Source organism: Oncorhynchus nerka, linkage group LG7 (genome assembly GCF_034236695.1).
Source record: "Oncorhynchus nerka isolate Pitt River linkage group LG7, Oner_Uvic_2.0, whole genome shotgun sequence".
NCBI lineage: Eukaryota > Metazoa > Chordata > Actinopteri > Salmoniformes > Salmonidae > Oncorhynchus > Oncorhynchus nerka.
The window spans coordinates 81,424,528-81,438,040 of NC_088402.1; positions in this window are offsets into that span (position 1 = coordinate 81,424,528).

Here is a 13,513-nt window from a genome sequence, read left to right on the forward strand (position 1 = left end):
GGAAAAACGAACACCATGATCCATTCAATGGCCTCAAACGTTCCATAGTCCTATTCTTTGATACATGACACAAATCTAATTGGTACTGAAGATAAGTGGATTATGGTTCATTTTGGTTTTTGCTCTGCCTTAGTTAACTGCTAAATAGCTGCTCTCATCGTGGTGGCCTGTGCTCTTGATCGCTTAATTGTAGTGGTCATTGACAAGAGCCCAATCCGTCTAGGAAGTCATTATAAACTATAGAGATAGGAGCTGCCACAGCACCGTGAGACTACATGGATGGACGTCTTGGAGACAGCTAATTGAGCTGCTGCCTGCTTGCCGGGTTGATTAGCAGAAAGAGATCCTGTAAAGATGTCAAAGTGATTGGCAGTCAGTGTGTGTGTGTTTCCAAAGGTCTTTTTAAATTGCTTCCACTGCTGTTAAATTCCTACTTAAACGCGTTTGACAGCTGTTGCGAACAAACATCGATTCTGCAACTTACCCCAAGCATGACATTAGACCCAAAGAGTACGATTCCTTTCTTCACAAGGAATAAGAAAATTGATTAAAAGCTTTTTCAGGATTTGTGGGTCCCCTGCGGGATGGTTGAGCTAATGTAGGCTAATGCATGAGGTTGTAAGTAAGAAGAACATTACTCAGGACTTAGACATATCTGATATTGGCAGAAAGCTGACATTCTTGTTCATCTAACTGCACTGTCCAATTTACAGGAGCTATTACAGTGAAATAATACCATGCTATTGTCACGACTTCTGCCGAAGTCGTTGCCTCTCCTTGTTCGGGCGGTGCTCGGCGTTCGACGTCACCGGTCTTCTAGCCATCATTGATCCATTTTTTCATTTTCCATTGGTTTTGTCTTGTCTTCCCACACACCTGTTTCAATCCCATTCATTACCTGTTGTGTATTTAACCCTCTGTTTCCCCTAATGTCTTTGTCAGAGATTGTTTTATTGTCAGTGTTGTTATTTTGTTGTGTTGGTGCGTGACGGGTCCTCGTACCCATGTTTTTTAATGTCTGTACGTTTTAGTGTTATGGAGCATGTTCTGTTGACATTTATTAAAAGACTCCATTTACACTTCATTTTAACTCTCCTGCGCCTGACTTCCCTGCCACCTATACACACAACGCTGACAGCTATTGTTTGAGGAGAGTGCAGTTTTGAACATGAAAAGTTATTCATAAACAAATTAGGCACATTTTGGCAGTCTTGATACATTTTGAACATAAATGCAATGGTTCTTCGAATCAGTCTAAAACTTTGCACATACACTTCTGCCATCTAGTGACCAAAATCTAAATTGTACATGGGCTGGGATAATACATTATGGCCTTTCTCTTGCATTTCAAAGATGATGGTACAAAAAAGGTGTTTTTTCATTGTATTATCTTTTACCATATCTAATGTGTTATATTCTCCTACATTCCTTTAACATTTCCACAAACTTCAAAGTGTTTCCTTTCAAATGGTACCTACCAATAATATGCATATCCTTGCTTCGGGGCCTGTGCTACAGGCAGTTATATTTGGGTATGTCATTTTAGGCAAAATTTTAAAAAAGGGGCCAATCTTTAAGAGGATTTATAAAAAATTGTGAAGCATAGTATCAGTCATTCGTTGAAGCAGTGGCGGTCCTAGCTTGTATGGCTCCTTGGGCGAACACCCCCTTCAGCGGCCCCTCAATAAAAAAAAAGCATAATTTTGCACTAACTACGTTTTATCAGACATTTTGAAAAACACAAATAAATAATCATAACATTTAAAACTATATAAATATATACAGAAATAAGACTCATAAATATAAAAAAGAAGTAACAAAGACAAATAGAAACAAAATGTAGTATATAAATACAAATAAATAAGAGAATCAAATTGTTACACTATTATCCTATTGCTAACAAGAAACACACAAATAAAACTAAATTGCACTAAATCACACAAATACACAAAAAGAATAACACACTCATATGAGAGATGGAGAGCACATGGGCATTCGTTACTCACAGCATTTATAGTGGTGGAACATCCCACATACAAACCCAGTAATAATAAAATCATCATTGTTACCTCGAAAATGGAAACTTAAAACTTTGCTAAATGGAAATGATTTATTTTGTTTATGTTATGCAGTGATGCACACATAAACACATGTGTGTACCCACACACACACATGTATGTCCACGTGCTACACAAACACACCTGAAGAATCCTGCTGTGGAGAAGTGGAAGCAAATGGGTCCTCAGGCTCAGACAACATTTGTGAAGACACCTGTGTGGCTGAGGAGGTGGAAGGCCCCTCATCCCAAGGCGCCAAGATAATTTCTGAAGAGGCCTGTGTGGCAGAGGAGGTAGATGGCTCCTGATCCTGGCCAGTGCCAGAGGGTGCTCCAAAATATTTCAGAGGTTCCCCTGAATCTGCATTGAAATACAATATATGAGTCTGACACCCTAAATACATGTGTTGCACAATTAAATATACATGTCATTATGCACAATTTATCAAACTTTCAGAATAGGAACCAAATGAACCATATAACCGCCTTGGGTAATTCTAGGCATAAGACACCAAAAGACTCAATATATCACAAAAGATACAAAATATCAGCATAATATAGACAGACATATTTTAAGTTAGCCTACAGCATTGGAAATTCCCCTTACTGAGCTCAGGACCTAGTCAGTACAATCACAGAAAACGTTTATGATGTCACCTCAATGAAAGTTAACAAAATCAATAATGCACTAGTTAGGTTGTAATCACTTTGCTACAGGCTACACACACTATCATGATGAAACTGTGAAATTATATCCAATGTCATGTAAGCTAGTTGGACAGAAAACGGAATATTGTCGCCCTATGTGTAATAGCATAGCAAGCAACATAGGCTAACAAACATACAGTGCCTTGCAAAAGTATTCACCCCCTTGGCATTTTTCCTATTTTGTTGCCTTACAACCTGGAATTAAAGTAGATTTTTGGGGGGTTTGTATCATTTGATTTACACAACATGCCTAGCACTTTGAAGATGCCAAATATTTTTTCTTGTGAAACAAACAAGAAAAATGAAAAAATGAAAACTTGAGCGTGCATAACTATTCACCCCCCAAAGTCAATACTTTGTAGAGCCACCTTCTGCAGCAATTACAGCTGCAATTCTCTTGGGATATGTCTCTATAAGCTTGGCACCTCTAGCCACTAGGATTTTTGCCCATTCTTCAAGGCAAAACTTCTCCAGCTCCTTCAAGTCGGATGGGTTCCGCTGGTGTACAGCAATCTTTAAGTCATACCACAGATTCTCAATTGGATTGAGGTGTGGGCTTGACTAGGCCATTCCAAGACATTTAAATGTTTCCCCCTAAACCACTTGAGTGTTGCTTTAGCAGTACGGTTAGGGTCATTGTCCTGCTGGAAGGTGAACCTCCGTCCCAGTCTCAAATCTCTGGAAGATTGAAAGAAAGAATAAATAATTTCCCTGTATTTAGCACCATTCATAATTCATTCAATTCTGACCAGTTTCCCAGTCCCTGCCGATGAAAAACATCCCCACAGCATGATGCTTCCACCACCATGCTTCATTGTGGGGATGGTATTCTTGGGGTGATGAGAGGTGTTGGGTTTGTGCCAGACATATCGTTTTCCTTGATGGCCAAAAGCTACATTTTAGTCTCATCTGACCAGAGTACCTTCTTCCATATGTTTGGGGGGTCTCTCACATGCCTTTTGGTGAACACCAAACTTGTTTGCTTATTTTTTTCTTTAAGCAATGGCTTTTTTTCTGGCCACTCTTCCGTAACGCCCAGCTCTGTGGAGTCTACGGCTTAAAGTGGTCCTATGGACAGATACTCTAATCTCCGCTGTGGAGCTTTGCAGCTCCTTCAGTGTTCTCTTTGGTCACGTTGTTGACTCTCTGATTAATGCCCTTCTCACCTGGTCCGTGAGTTTTGGTGGCCGGCCCTCTCTTGGCAGGTTTGTTGTGGTGCCATATTATTTAATGGTGCTCCGTGGGATGTTCAAAGTTTCGGATATTTTTTTATAACCCAACCCTGATCTGTACTTCTCCACAACTTTGTCCCTGACCTGTTTGGAGAGCTCCTTGGTCTTCATGGTGCCGCTTGCTTGGTGGTGCCCCTTTCTTAGTGGTGTTGCAGACTCTGGGGCCTTTCAGAACAGGTGTATATATACTGAGATCATGTGACACTTAGATTGCACACAGGTGGACTTTATTTAACTAATTATGTGACTTCTGAAGGTAATAGGTTGCACCAGATCTTATTTAGGGGCTTCATAGTAAAGGGGTGAATACATATGGATGGCCCCTTATTTAGGGGCTTCATAGTAAAGGGGTGAATACATATGGATGGCCCCTTATTTAGGGGCTTCATAACAAAGGGGGTGAATACATATGGATGGCCCCTTATTTAGGGGCTTCATAGTAAAGGGGGTGAATACATATGGATGGCCCCTTATTTAGGGGCTTCATAGTAAAGGGGTGAATACATATGGATGGCCCCTTATTTAGGGGCTTCATAGTAAAGGGGGTGAATACATATGGATGGCCCCTTATTTAGGGGCTTCATAGTAAAGGGGGTGAATACTTATGGATGGCCCCTTATTTAGGGGCTTCATAGTAAAGGGGGTGAATACATATGGATGGCCCCTTATTTAGGGGCTTCATAGTAAAGGGGTGAATACATATGGATGGCCCCTTATTTAGGCTTCATAGTAAAGGGGTGAATACATATGGATATTTAGGGGCTTCATAGTAAAGGGGGTGAATACATATGGATGGCCCCTTATTTAGGGGCTTCATAGTAAAGGGGGTGAATACTTATGGATGGCCCCTTATTTAGGGGCTTCATAGTAAAGGGGGTGAATACATATGGATGGCCCCTTATTTAGGGGCTTCATAGTAAAGGGGGTGAATACTTATGGATGGCCCCTTATTTAGGGGCTTCATAGTAAAGGGGGTGAATACATATGCACTCACCACTTTACCGTTTTTTATTTTTTAGAATCTTTTGAAACAAGTTATTTTTTTCATTTCACTTCACCAATTTGGACTATTTTGTGTATGTCCATTACATGAAATCCAAATAAAAATCCATTTCAATTACAGGCTGTAATGCAACAAAATAGGAGAAATGCCAAGGGGGGTGAATACTTTTGCAAGGCACTGTAAGTGTTATACTAACCTATTTCATTACATGCATAATATTATACTCATAAAGAGATGACATAACTGCATACCTTGATCTTTTGTGCGTTTCTCCTCTTCTTCTTTCCTCTTTTTCCTAAACTGGGCACCTGATGGCTTAGACCTTTTCTTATCCATTTGTGTTGATTTGGCACTCAAGCATCAATACATTACCCATGCCCCAACACTGTCAACCAAGAGTCAAGACTAAACCAATTCACCTTGGTGGTTTGCAGACTGGTTTTCTCACAAACCAGAAAAAATTGCAACATATGCCTGTGAAACTATATATTCACAGTATTATGAAGGAATTCTGGTTTATTTGGTAGCATTCGTTGTGTGACTGATTTTATTAACTGTATTAGTACTGTACAAAGTTAGAGGTGTGCTAGTTGATAGATTCCACCGCTTCCCCTACCATGGGCTTCCAGTGGGGAGACCTGAGGTCAACCTACACCTGCCCCCCTCCCCATCTCATACTTCTGAGTGGGAGACATTCCCAGGCAGTAGTCTGCCTAGCTCACAAATTAGAATCAGGGCGCCCACTCCGACAAGGTTAATTCAACCACAGTCCCACACCGTGACATGATATCATTGACTTGACATGCAAATGAGCGATAGAAAACCGATCGCGCAACTGTCACCATTCACCGCCCTGGGCGGCTGCATATGTTGCCCATAACTAAATCTGCTACTGCGTTGAAGCATTGGTTTTCTGGACAATGGTAATACAATACATTGAGTTTTGGTAGTTTATTATTTACTTCAGATGCAACTGAATTATTATTCTGAAATAAAACATTATTATCAAACAATGAAAATACAATTTAATTAACTAAAACTTGAAAGCAACTCAAAACAGTTTTTATCAGCAGTAAGCAAATAAATCAACAATTATTTTTGTGTCACAATTAAATCCTACTCTGGCAATCAGATTAAACTTCAATGGACGTTTTATGAATCATACCATAACGCATCTGTACGAGCCATGCATTTTTCATTTATATAAACTTTCAGATCATAGCAGCCTAGGGACTATGGCCGTGGGGGATATAATAGATGCAACGACTTCAGTCCCTAGGGACTGTGATTAGATAAACGATGGAATATATGCATGGAACAACAAAGGACCAGTAGGGATCCAAATGTTCAAATGTTGCATATTACAAAAGGTTAAAAGTGTCAGGTTTTAATAAGGAACTCCAGGCCATATTTCTTAGTTCTTGTGTTTTGTAGATCCACAAATAAGGCAGAGAGTGGGGGTTTTGAGGGCAGGGGTCGAGGTTGGGGATGGAGGGTGTGTGGTTATTGGTGTATGTGTTGACCAGGCTGGTTGGGGGTGGAGAGATCTGACAGAAGTAGGGACTGCAGCAGGCTGCATGGGGTTGCATGGTTCAGCATAGACTTGCATGGTTCAGCATTGGGCTGCAGCGGGTTGCAGTGGGTTGCATGGTTCTGCATAGAGTTGCATGGTTCAGCATTGGGCTGCATGGTTCTGCATAGAGTTGCATGGTTCAGCATTGGGCTGCATGGTTCTGCATAGAGTTGCATGGTTCAGCATTGGGCTGCATGGTTCTGCATAGAGTTGCATGGTTCAGCATTGGGCTGCAGCGGGTTGCAGTGGGTTGCATGGTGCTGCAGCAGGCTGCATGGTGTTGCATGGTGCTGCAGCAGGCTGCATGGTGTTGCATGGTGCTGTAGCAGGCTGCATGGTGTTGCATGGTGCTGCAGCAGGCTGCATGGTGTTGCATGGTGCTGCAGCAGGCTGCATGGTGTTGCATGGTGCTGCAGCAGGCTGCATGGTGTTGCATGGGGTTGCTGCAGCAGGCTGCATGGTGTTGCATGGTGCTGCAGCAGGCTGCATGGGGTTGCATGGTGCTGCAGCAGGCTGCATGGGGTTGCATGGTGCTGCAGCAGGCTGCATGGGGCTGCATGGTTCTGCATAGAGTTGCATGGTTCAGCATTGGGCTGCAGCGGGTTGCAGTGGGTTGCATGGTGCTGCAGCAGGCTGCATGGTGTTGCATGGTGCTGCATGGCGCTGCATGGTGCCAGATGGGATGTTTACCTGCTGGTATATGGCCCTGAACCCACTCCCATCTCCCTCTTCCACATCTCACTCCCCTCTTTCCTCTCTCCTCTTCCTATTCCCCTCTTCCTCAGGGACGGGGGGTGAGGTATGGTAGGGTGGGGGTGTGGGGTGAGGTAGGGTGGAGGAGTGGTAATCGTTAGCTGTCTTATCGGCTGCTATCTGAATAGGTCTATCGGACAATTTTTCTTGGGTCACTATAACTATATCTATTTTGCCAATTGGATTGATCCCCTCTACCACACGGAACCCCACTAATCTACCGACTGAAACGCACGAGGTGGCTAAAAACAGACCTCAATCCTATGCTAGCTTGCTGCCGATGGCCCGGCTAGCTGTCTGAATCACCGTGACCCCAACCAACCTCACTACTCACTGGATCCTTAGGATCACTCGACTAAGCATGCCTCTCCTTAATGTCAATATGGCTTGTCCATTGCTGTTCTGGTTAGTGTTTATTGGCTTATTTCACTGTAGAGCCTCTAGCCCTGCTCATTATACCTTATCCAACCTTTCAGTTCCACCACCCACACATGCGATGACATCACCTGGTTTCAATGATGTTTCTAGAGACAATATCTCTCTCATCATCACTCAATACCTAGGTTTACCTCCACTGTATTCACATCCTACCATACCTTTGTCTGTACATTATACCTTGAAGCTATTTTATCGACCCCATTAACCTCCTTTTACTCTCTGTCCCAGACGTTCTAGACGACCAATTCTCATAGGTTTTAGCCGTACCCTTATCCTACTCCTCCTCTGTTCCTCTGGTGATGTAGAGATGAATCCAGGCCCTGCAGTGCCTAGCTCCACTCCTATTCCCCAGGCGCTCTCTTTTGATGACTTCTGTAACCGTAATATCCTTGGTTTCATGCATGTTAACATTAGAAGCCTCCTCCCTAAGTTTGTTTTATTCACTGCTTTAGCACACTCAGCCAACTCGGATGTTCTAGCCGTGTCTGAATCCTGGCTTAGGAAGACCACCAAAAATTCTGATATTTTCATCCCTAACTACAACATTTTCCGACAAGGTAGAACGGCCAAAGGGGGTGGTGTTGCAATCTACTGCAAAGATAGCCTGCAGAGTTCTGTCTTACTATCCAGGTCTGTACCCAAACAATTTGAACTTCTACTTTTAAAAATCCACCTCTCTAAAAACAAGTCTCTCACCATTGCCACCTGCTATAGACCACCCTCTACCACATGTGAACTGATTGCCCCCCATCTATCTTCAGAGCTCGTGCTGCTAGGCGACCTAAACTGGAACATGCTTAACACCCCAGCCATCCTACAATCTAAACTTGATGCCCTCAATCTCACACAAATTATCAATGAACCTACCAGGTACCACCCCAAAGCCGTAAACATGGGCACCCTCATAGATATCAAACTAACCAACTTGCCCTCCTCAATACACCTCTGCTGTTGTCAACCAAGATCTCAGCGATCACTGCCTCATTGCCTGCATCCGTAATGGATCAGCGGTCAAACCACCTCCACTCATCACTGTCAAACGCTCCCTGAAACACTTCAGCGAGCAGGCCTTTCTAATCGACCTGGCCGGGGTATCCTGGAAGGATATTGATCTCACCCCGTCAGTAGAGGATGCCTGTTTTTTGTTTTTTTAAATAACCAGGAATTTTTTTAAATGCCTTCCTCACCATCTTAAATAAGCATGCCCCATTCAAGAAATTTAGAACCAGGAACAGATATAGCCCTTGGTTCTCTCCAGACCTGACTGCCCTTAGCCAACACAACCTGTGGCGTTCTGCATTAGCATCGAACAGCCCCGTGGTATGCAACTTTTCAGGGAAGCTAGAAACCAATATACACAGGCAGTTAGAAAAGCCAAGGCTAGCTTTTTCAAACAGAAATTTGGTTCCTGCAACACAAACTCAAAAAAGTTCTGGGACACTGTAAAGTCCATGGAGAATAATAACACCTCTTCCCAGCATCCCACTGCACTGAAGATAGGAAACACTGTCACCACCGATAAATCCACTATAATTGAGAATTTCAATAAGCATTTTTCTACGGCTGGCCATGCTTTCCACCTGGCTTCTCCTACCCCGGTCAACAGCACTGCACCCCCCACCGCAACTCGCCCAAGCCTTCCCCATTTCTCCTTCTCCCAAATCCAGTCAGCTGATGTTCTGAAAGAGCTACAAAATCTGGACCCCTACAAATCACCTGGGCTAGACAATCTTGACGCTTTCTTTCTAAAATTATCTGCCGAAATTGTTCAACCTCTCTTTCGTGTAGTCTGAGATTCCCAAAGATTGGAAAGCAGCTGCATTCATCCCCCTCTTCAAAGGGGGGGACACTCTTGACCCAAACTGCTACAGACCTATATCTATTTTACCCTGCCTTTCTAAGGTCTTCGAAAGCCAAGTCAACAAACAGATTACCGACCATTTTGAATCCCACCATACCTTCTCCGCTATGCAATCTGGTTTCCAAGCTGGTCATGGGTGCACCTCAGCCACGCTCAAGGTCCTAAACGATATCTTAACCGTCATCGATAAGAAACAATACTGTGCAGCCGTATTCATTGACCTGGCCAAGGCTTTCGACTCGGTCAATCACCACATCCTCATCGGCAGAATCGACAGCCTTGGTTTCTCAAATGATTGCCTAGCCTGGTTCACTAACTACTTCTCTGATAGAATTCAGTGTGTCAAATCGGAGGGTCTGTTGTCTGGGCCTCTGGCAGTCTCTATGGGGGTGCCACAGGGTTCAATTCTTGGACCTACTCTCTTCTCTGTATACATCAATGATGTCGCTCTGGCTGCTGGTGAGTCTCTGATCCACCTCTACACAAACAACACCATTCTGGAAACTTCTGGCCCTTCTTTGGACTGTAACGATCATCTTCGGGAGAAAGAGAGGAGGACCAAAGCGCAGTGTGGTAAGTGTTCATGATGATGTTTAATTAAAACTCAGAACACTAAACAATAAATGACAACGTGAATTTAGAAATCCGAAACAGTACCGTGTGGCCCAAACACTCACACGGAAACAAACACCCACAAAAGTGAAACCCAGGCTACCTAAGTATGATTCTCAATCAGGGACAACAATTGACAGCTGCCTCTGATTGAGAACCATACTAGGCCGAACTCAAAAACCAACATAGAAAAACAAACATAGACTGCCCACCCCAACTCACGCCCTGACCATACTAAAACAAAGACAAAAACAAAGGAACTAAGGTCAGAACGTGACATGGACACTGTGTTGACAACCCTCCAGGCGAGCTTCAATGCCATACTCTCCTTCCATGGCCTCTAATTGCTCTTAAATACAAGTAAAACTAAATGCATGCTCTTAACTGATCGCTGCCAGCACCTGCCCGCCTGTCCAACATCACTACTCTGGACGGCTCTGACTTAGAATATGTTGACATCAACAAATACCTAGGTGTCTGGTTAGACTGTAAACTCTCCTTCCAGACTCACATCAAACATCTCCAATCCAAAGTTAAATCTAGAATTGGCTTCCTATTTCGCAACAAAGCATCCTTCACTCATGCTGCCAAACATACCCTTGTAAAACTGACCATCCTACCAATCCTCGACTTTGGCGATGTCATTTACAAAATAGCCTCCAATACCCTACTCAATAAATTGGATGCAGTCTATCACAGTGCCATCCGTTTTGTCACCAAAGCCCCATATACTACCCACCACTGCGACCTGTACGCTCTCGTTGGCAGGCCCTCGCTTCATACTCGTCACCAAACCCACTGGCTCCAGGTCATCTACAAGACCCTGCTAGGTAAAGTCCCCTCTTATCTCAGCTCGCTGGTCACCATAGCAGCACCCACCGGTAGCACGCGCTCCAGCAGGTATATCTTTCTGGTCACCCCCAAAACCAGTTCTTCCTTTGGCCGCCTCTCCTTCCAGTTCTCTGCTGCCAATGATGGAACGAGTTACAAAAATCTCTGAAACTGGAAACACTTATGTCCCTCACTAGCTTTAATAAGCACCAGCTGTCAGAGCAGCTCACAGATTACTGCACCTGTACATAGCCCATCTATAATTTAGCCCAAACAACTCTTTCCCTACTGTATTTATTTATATATTTTGCTCCTTTGCACCCCATTATTTCTATCTCTACTTTGCACATTCTTCCACTGCAAATCAACCATTCCAGTATTTTACTTGCTATATTATATTTTCTTCACCACCATGGCCTTTTTTTGCCTTATCTCACCTCACTTGCTCACATTGTATATAGACTTATTTTTCTACTGTATTATTGACTGTATGTTTGTTTTACTCCATGTGTAACTCTGTGTTGTTGTATGTGTCGAACTGCTTTGTTTTATCTTGGCCAGGTCGCAATTGTAAATGAGAACTTGTTCTCAACTAGCCTACCTGGTTAAATAATAATAATAAATAAAATGGTGCAGTGCTCTGTGGAAATTCCTAAAAAAGGTTGTCAAAGGGTCACACTGCAGGTATTTTTAACTCATTACTTGGACCAGAAATCGTCCCAGTTGCTATCATTCCAGAGAATTTATTCCTTTGAGGACAGGGACCGAAAATCATCCCAGTTGCTATCATACCAGACAATTTATTCCCTTGAGGACAGGGACCAGAAATCGTCCCTGTTGCTATCATACCAGACAATTTATTCCCTTGAGGACAGGGACCAGAAATCGCCCCAGTTGCTATCATACCAGACAATTTATTCCCTTGAGGACAGGGACCAGAAATTGGGCCAGTTGCTATCATACCAGACAATTTATTTCCTTGAGGACAGGGACCAGAAATCGGCCCAGTTGCTATCATACCAGACAATTTATTCCCTTGAGGACAGGGACCAGAAATCGGCCCTGTTGCTATCATACCAGACAATTTATTTCCTTGAGGACAGGGACCAGAAATCGGCCCTGTTGCTATCATACCAGACAATTTATTTCCTCGAGGCCCCTACACCGGACCATTTTTTCCCCTTGAAGCCCCCGTTGTTTGTCAAATAGTGATAATTTTGCAGAAAACTATTTAGACAGGCCCAGTCAAATCAAATCAAATTCTATTTGTCACATGCGCCGAATACAACAGGTAGACCTTACAGTGAAATGCTTAGTTACAAGCCCTTAACCAACAATACAGTTTTAAGAAGAATAAGTGTTAAGTAAAAAAATAGGTAAGTAAAAAATAAAACTAACAAATAATTAAAGAGCAGCAGTAAAATAACAAAAGTGAGGCTATATACAGGGGGTACCGGTACAGAGTCAATGTGCAGGGGCACAGGTTAGTTGAGGTAATATGTACATGTAGGTAGAGTTAAAGTGACTATGCATAGATAAATAACAGAGACTAGCAGCCATATTAAAGGGGGGGTGGGGAAATGCAAATAGTCTGGGAAGCCGTTTGATAACCTATTATGGCTTGGTGGTAGAAGTTGTTAAGAAGTCTTTTGGACCTAGAGTTGGCGCTCCGGTACCGCTTGCCAGGCTGTAGCAGAGAGAACAGTATATGACTTGGGTGGTTGGAGTCTGTGACAATTTTTAGGACTTTCCTCTGACACCGCCTGTATAGAGGGCCTGGATGGCAGGAAGCTTGGCCCCAGTGGTGTACTGGGCCGTTCGCACTACCCTCTGTAGTGTCTTGCAGTCAGAGGCCGAGCAGTTGCCATACCAGGCAGTGATGCAACCACTGCTCTCGATGGTGCAGCTGTATAACTTTTTGAGGATCTGAGGACATGACATTATTAACCATGCCAAATATTTTCAGTCTCATGAGGGAGAATAGGCTTTGTCGTGCCCTCTTCACGACTGTCTTTGTGTGTTTGGACCATGATAGTTTGTTGGTGATGTGGACAACAAGGAACTTGAGACTCTCAACCTGCACCACTACATCTCCGTCAATGAAGTGAGCCTGTGTCATTATAGTCCAGTTATACTGAATCGTGAACAATGTTTCACAGTTTATTATTTTCAAAGTTGATGGAAGCAACTCATGCAAGTGCTTCTTGGCAATACATTTAAATTGACTTGGTGAAAACGTGCCAATTCAGAGATTGAAATGGACACATTTTTGTTGTATTGGCGTCTGTCTGGGCGTTGAATAAAAGCATCTGTGGCCAGGGCGTTGTATTGTATTGTTTGTCTTTTTGTGAAGTTGAGATCAAAGTAAGTTGGACTTCCTTGAGTCTGGTCATGAGGTGTCACTGGGGATCTGACTCAGTTTGTTCCATCCTCAACCACATCCAGT